The following is a 7,588-nucleotide window of genomic DNA, read 5'->3' on the forward strand; positions in this document are numbered from 1 at the left end:
TTGATTTTAAGAACACAAAAAAAGGTGACATCTCACACACTCAAGTTTGTGGAGTTAAGATTCATACCTGCAACAAGTGAGAGTTTTGTCCAAAATTATATTAATACAAAACTAGAATTTGGGTTTTCTCTTAAAAATGACAAATTGGTCTTAGGAATTAGGTTTGAACTTATTTATAACCTACCCAGAAAGAAGAGACTCTGTGATATAAACTGACTTTTTCATATTTGTGATTATACTTTTTAAAAATTAAAAAGCTAAATTTCCTTACAATGATCTTACTGTATGTTTAAAATATTGCACTGTCACTCTGATTACTCCTTTGACTATCTCCCAGACTACGAGATCCCTAGATGAAGAATTTGTTATAATTCCAGCTGCTAATATAGGAAATATTCAATAAATGCTAAATGTTTGAGTGAATGAATGAGGAAATATGGTAGCAAGATATTTGTTTACCTTGTAAAAGAACAAAAAAATGAAATAAGAATTTTTTTTTGTTCTCTGGATTTTTCCCCTTTTAGATCCCCTGAGTAACCAGGAAAGCTTTCCCTTGCTTCAGCTTCCCTTCCTAGTTTTTGTTAAGAGTGTGCCTGGAATCATTCAGGGCATTAAGCTAGAGGGAGGTACAAGAGGAAAATGAGAAATTGGAAAGGGGAGGAGGAGAATTCCGAGACTGGAAAGCAGATGGTGGGGTACAGGACCCCAAATAATGAGACCATGTCCCCCTTCCTGCCAGTGCCCTAATAGATGACAGGACTCAAGAGGTATGACTGCTTGGTCCACCTAGGAAAGTTGGACTTGACAGTGGGCTCAAATACCTAAAGAAACCAGAGTAAGGGTCAAACAGCCTAATGCACAATCTATGGGGAAGCTGAAAAGAAGCAAGTCTTTACAAATTCTGGTGAGGGGGCGCCTGGGTGGCTCAGTCATTAAGCATCTGCCTTCAGCTCAGGTCATGATCTCAGGGTCCTGGGATCGAGCCCTGCATCAGGCTCCCTGCTCGGCAGGAAGCCTGCTTCTCCCTTTCCCACTCCCCCTGCTTGTGTTCCCTCTCTTGCTGTGTCTCTCTCTCTGTCAAATAAATAAATAAATAAAAATCTTTTAAAAATAAAAAATAAAAATTCTGGTGAGAACAAAAAACCACTACATTATCCTTCATCTTCCTGCACCATTGATATTGCCCTAAGCTTCAATCCTTGGCAAACCTGGATGTACCCAGCATAGCACAAAAGGAATCATTTGGGTTTATGCCATAAATATATCAGCAGTAAACACGTAAGGGACCAGTAGGGCCTCACCAAGTGTTCAGCTCTTTCTAAAGCCCTCTGGAAATGTCTCATGAATTTAAGGAATGGAAACCCAACTATTATCTGTGGTTGAGTTTTCTACCAGCCCAAGGACAGGGCTTAGTCAAATTAAAGATGTAGGAGAAAATGTGTGCTGCAATAGAAAATTGTCTTGTCTAGAGAACACCCCTCCTTGTTATGATAATGATCATTGTATAGGAGATATTTTACAAGTCTGTAAGTTGTAGATAATTGATAGCAATGCAAAATAATTCTTGTCTATAGACCTGCCAAATTCTGTCTTATCTGACAGAGGTTCAGATGCATTCCCCCTCCTCCTGCACTGTGGAAAAATCAGTTTTGCCTCCATTTGTACATTAATTTCAACATTCCTTTATTACATATAAATTTGTGCTTTTTAAAACTTTTCCTCTCAACCAGTTATAACATCTGCCTGGTTCCTTCATTGCTTGAGTTAAATAAAATCTATAAAGTGTTCAATTTTATATCTGTATGGGAGCCTGAATTTACTTTTTAAGAAATTAGATTTTCGGGCGCCTGGGTGGCTCAGTCGTTAAGCGTCTGCTTTCGGCTCAGGTCATGATCCCAGGGTCCTGGGATCGAGTTCCACATCGGGCTCCCTGCTCAGCGGGAAGCCTGCTTCTCCCTCTCCCACTCCCCCTGCTTGTGTTCCTCCTCTCGCTCTCTCTCTGTCAAATAAATAAAATCTTTAAAAAAAAAAAAAAAAAGAAATTAGATTTTCACAGAAAGTAATAAATGTAAGATTTCTTGTATCTCTGAGTTTATAAAGATTCATATCAGCAACAAACATGTAACAAAATAAGCCCTAGAAAGAGCTAGTTGAAAATTACTTAAGGATGGGCGCCTGGGTGGCTCAGTCGGTTAAGCGTCTGCCTTCAGCTCAGGTCATGATCTCAGGGTCCTGGGATCGAGCCCCACATCGGGCTCCCTGCTCAGCAGGGAGTCTGCTTCTCCCTCTCCCTCTGCTGCTCCCCCTGTTTGTGCTGTCCCTCTCTCTCTGTCAAATAAATAAATAAAATTTAAAAAAAAAAAGAAAGAAAGAAAATTACTTAATCAACACTGTAGAACAGAATCACAGGTTGTCCTAACTAGTTCTTTTACCTCTTTAGGATACAGTTCAGTCTGTATTCTACTTTAATTTCTTCTCTGAGCTACAGCTGATCTTGGAAATAAATTGATATTATAGTTCATACTCATTAGATAATTGAAATGCACCACTCATCAACAAAGTCAAAAGGTATTTTAATCTATTACATAAAGACAGGTCTATACCAGTAACTCTGAATTAAATGAAGCATATCCAACACAGAATGTTTAAAATTCTCTCTCTCTCCAAACACTTCCATGTTACTTGGCTTCATCACACTGGCTGATGAAGAACAGATTACAAGGGGCAAGGGGAAGAGAACATCTGTTAGAAAACCTATTACCTGAGCATCCTTGATCAGGAGATAATGATGGCTTAGGGTTAGAATGATTCAAACGTGGAGAAGAGTAAATATATTGGAGCTGTGTTCTGGAGGTAATACTTAAAAGAATATTGCCTATCATCAAACCACTACTATAGATATGTAGATAATAGATATTCTTCCCTCCCCTCCCTGCTTTTAAATTTTTAATTGTGGTAAGAGAATAGCAATTCTTTTTTTTGAGAGAGAGTGAGAGCACAAACAGGGGTGGGGGGAGGGCAGGGGGTGGCAGAGAGAGAGAGAGAAAAAGAGAGTATCTTAAGCAGGCTCCACACCCAGCACCCACCCCAAAGCAGGGCTTGATTTCACAACTCTGAGATCATGACCTAAGCCAAAATCAAGAGTTGGATGCTCAAATCGACTGAGCCACCCAGGCACCCCAAGAGAATAGCAATTCTTAACCACATGTATTAGTCAAAGGTAATCAAGAAAACAGAACTCAAGGCAGGTAATTCAACAGAAAAACTTAATATGGAGAACTAGTTACAAAAGAGTTGAAAATGCTGACAAGCCTGAGGGAATCATGAGGCAACCCAGAGATGAGCAAAGAAAGCAGGAAGCTTTAACCCTGGGGCTAGAGGGATCTAGATAGGAAGTAACGACCCAACTAAAATCTGGGTGCCTGGCCAGCTCAATTGGAAGAGCATGTGACTCTTGATCTTGGGGTTGTAAGTTCAACCCCCATGTTGGGTGTAGAGATTACTAAAATAAATAAACTTTTAAAAAAAGAACTAAAATCAATTAGAAAAGGATGAGTATTAATTTTCTATTGTATAACAAATTAACTTAGTGGCTTAAAACAACACACATTTATTATCCCACCATTTCTATGGGTGAAGACTAAGGCACAGATTAGCTGGGTTCTATGCTTAGGGTCATAAGACTGCAATCAAGGTACTGGTCAGGGCTTGTTGCATCTGACGCTTAACTAGGGAAGGATCTGTATGCTACAAAAAAACCAAAAAACAAAAAAACACCATTACTGAAACATCTGGCAAAACTGGAATGACATCTGGGGTGCCTGTGTGTCTCAGTTGGTTGTCTCCCTTCCACTCGGGTCATGATCACAGAGTCCTGGGATTGAGCCCTGCACCATCCCTGCTGAGCAGGGAGCCTGCCTCACCCTCTTGCTCGTGTTCTTGCTTACTTTGCTCTCTCTCTCAAATAAATGAAAAAATCTTTAAAAAAAAAAAAAAAAAAAACTGGAATGAAGTCTGAGAGTTAGATGGTAGTAACATAGTATTTCCTGATTTTGATGGTGCTATTCTGATTATGTACATTTATTACAACTGTTTATGGGAAGTGCTTGCTAAACTATTTGGAGGTAATATGACTTGAGTTTGCATTTCCATATAAATTTTAGAATCAGCTTGATATACACTAAAATATCCTGCTGAGAATTTGATATTGCATTGAATCCATAGATCAATTTGGGGAGAACTGACATCTCTAAAATATTAAGTGTTCCAATTGAGTATTCAGTTCATAACTGAATTTACCCAGATCTTTAGGGTTTTTCAGTGTTTTGTAGTTTTTAGTATACAAGTCTTGCATATATTTCACTATATCTATTCCAAAGATTGATTTTTTTATGCTGTTATAAATAGTAGTTTCTTTTCATTTTTGTTGTTGGTATATAAAAACACAACTTTTCTAAAAAAATTTTTTAAGATTTTTTTATGATAGAGCAAGCACAAGCAGGGGGAGGGGTAGAGGGAGAAGCAGACTCCCTGCTGAGCAGAGAGCCTTTCTCAAGGCTTGATCCCAGGACCCTGCGATCATGACCTGAGCCAAAGGCAGACACTTAAGGACTGAGCCACCCGGGCGCCACAACTTTTTTTTTTAAACACAACTCTTTTTATATTATTCTATATATAGGAACCTTGCCAAGTACACTTAATACTTCTAATAGTTTACAGATTTTAATCTTCTACATACACACTCTGTCATTTACAAATAAGGTTTATTTCTTTCTCAAGAATACTTAAGTTTGGGGATGCCTGGGTGGCTCAGTCGTTAAGTGTCTGCCTTCAGCTCAGGTCATGATCCCAGGGTCCTGGGATCGAGCCCCACATCAGGCTCCCTGCTCAGCGGGAAGCCTGCTTCTCCCTCTCCCACTCCCTCTGCTTGTGTTCCCTCTCTCGCTGTGTCTCTCTCTGCCAAATAAATAAAATCTTAAAAAAAAAAAATACTTGTTTTTTGTTTTTTCTTGCCATTCACTATAGCTAGGACTTTCAGAAGAGTGTTGAATAGAAATAGTAAATAGCAGACATCCTGATCTTATTCCCAAACTCAAGTATGATGTCTGCTGTAGGTTTTATGTAGATACTCTTTCTTAGAATAAATTCTTATTAGTTTCATTTTTATTATGAATACATAAATTTTATCAAATGCTTTTTCTGCACCTATTGAAATGACCTTACAGCTTTTTTCTTTTGACGTGAATTACATTGATTGGTTAAACTATCCTTACATTCCTGAAATAAACCCCATTTTGTCATGTATTCTCCTTTTCATGTTTTTATATTTAATTTACTACACTGTATTTAGGTTGAACTTGTATTTTGAAATTATACTCATGAAAGGGTTGGTCGGTAACTCTTTCATTTAATCTCCAATGTATGTTCAAAGTTATGCCAGCCTGGTAAATTTAGGAAATGTTCTCTCATTGTCCAGTCTCCAGAAGAATTTATGTAGACTTGGTAATATTTAGAAGAATTCAGTGGGGATGCTATCAAGGCCTGGGATTAGTGGGAAGATTTTAAATAACAGATTTGGTTACTTTTTAAAATATTTTCACATACCATAAAATTCACCCTTTTAAAATGTAAAATTGAGTGGCACTTAGTATTTTCATTAAATTATGCAATCATCGCCACTAAGTCTAGAACAGTTAAATCACCCCAAAAAGAAACTCCATATCCATTAGCGGTTACTCACCAATCATCTTCCCTCCTTCCCCTGGTAACCACCAATTACTTTCTATCTCTATGGATTTAACCATTATGGATTATTTCATATAAGTGGGACCATAAACTATGTGGTCTTTTGTGTTGCTTCTTTCACTTAGAATAATGTTTTTCAAGATTCATCCATGTTGTTTCATGTATCAGGACTTCATTCCTTGTTATGGATGAATAACATTCCATTATATATATATATATTATGCACACACACACACCACATTTTGTTTATCCATTCATCAGTTGATAGACATTTGGGTTATTTTGATTTGGGAGTTATTATAACTAATGCTGTTATGAACATTCATTTACAAGTTTTTGTGTGAGCATATGCTTTCAATTTTCTTGGATATGAATGGAATTGCTAAATCATATGGTAACTATATTTAACTTTTGAGGAACTGCCAGACTGTTTTCCAAAGTGGCTGTACCATTTTACAGTCCCATCCACAACATGAGGGTTCCAATTTCCCCACATCCTTGCCAACAACTGCCATTGTCTGTCTTTTCAATCACAGTCATCCTAGTGGGTATGAAATAGTATCTCATTGTGGCTTCACTTGTATTTCCCTAATGACTAATGATGTTCAGCATCATCTCATGTATTTACTGGCAATTTGTATATCTCCTTTAGAAAGCTAACTTTATCTACTCAGATATTTTGCCTGTTTTTATTTTTTTTTACTGTTGAGTTGCAGAATTGTTTATATATTCCAGATACTAGTCTCTTACAAATAAGTGATTTGCTCCCATTGCTCCATTCTTTCACTCTCCCATTCTGAAGGCTGTCTTTTCACTTTCTTGAGTGTTTTTTGAAGCACAACTTTTTTTTAATTTTGATAAGGTCCAATTTATCTATTTTTGATTTGGTTGCTTGTACTTCACAGGACATATCTAAGAAATGACTGCCTCATCTAAGGTCACAAAAACTACTTACAACTATGTTTTCTTCCAGTGTTTTATAGTTATAGTTCTTACATTTAGGTATTTGATCCATTTTGAGTTAATTTTTGGATACAGTGTGAGGTAGGGATTCAAGCTCATTCTTTGGCATGTGGCTATGCAGTTGTCCCAACCCCATTTATTGAAAAGACTATTATTTCTGCTCATCAAATAGATGCAACTACTTTAACAAATATGGAGCTATTCAGATTTCCCCTTTCCCTTCTTTTTTTTTTTTAGTAATCCTACACCCAACATGGGGGCTCAAACTCACAACCCTGAGATCAAGAGTCACACGCTCTTCCGACTGAGCTAGACAGGCGCCCCTAGATTTTTTCTTCTTATATTTTTTATTATTTGACCACTTCATCTAAAAAAAATTTAAGATTTTATTTTTTTCCTTTTTTTTTTTAATTTTATTATGTTATGTTAGTCACCATACATCATTGGTTTTTGATGTGGTGATCCACAATCCATTGTTTGCATATAACACCCAGTGCTCCATGCAGTACGTGCCCTCCTTAATACCCATCATCGGGCTAACCAATCCCCCCCTCCCCTCTAAAACCCTGTTTGTTTCTCAGAATCCAGTCTCTCATGGTTCATCTCTCCCTCCAATTTCCCCCCCATTTTTCCCTTCCTTCTCCTAATGTCCTCCATGCTATTCCTTATGTTCCACAAATAAGTGAAACCATATGGTAATTGACTTTCTCTGCTTGACTTATTTCACTTAGCATAATCTCCTCCAGTCCCATCCATGTTGATGTAAAAGTTGGGTATTCATCCTTTCTGATGGCTGAATAATATTCCATTGTATACATGGACCACATCTTATTTATCCATTCATCTGTTGAAGGGCATCTTGGCTCTTTCCACAGTTTGG

The sequence above is a fragment of the Leptonychotes weddellii genome, chromosome 14 (assembly GCF_054177405.1).
Source record: "Leptonychotes weddellii isolate Sample4059 chromosome 14, ASM5417740v2, whole genome shotgun sequence".
Classification (NCBI taxonomy): domain Eukaryota; kingdom Metazoa; phylum Chordata; class Mammalia; order Carnivora; family Phocidae; genus Leptonychotes; species Leptonychotes weddellii.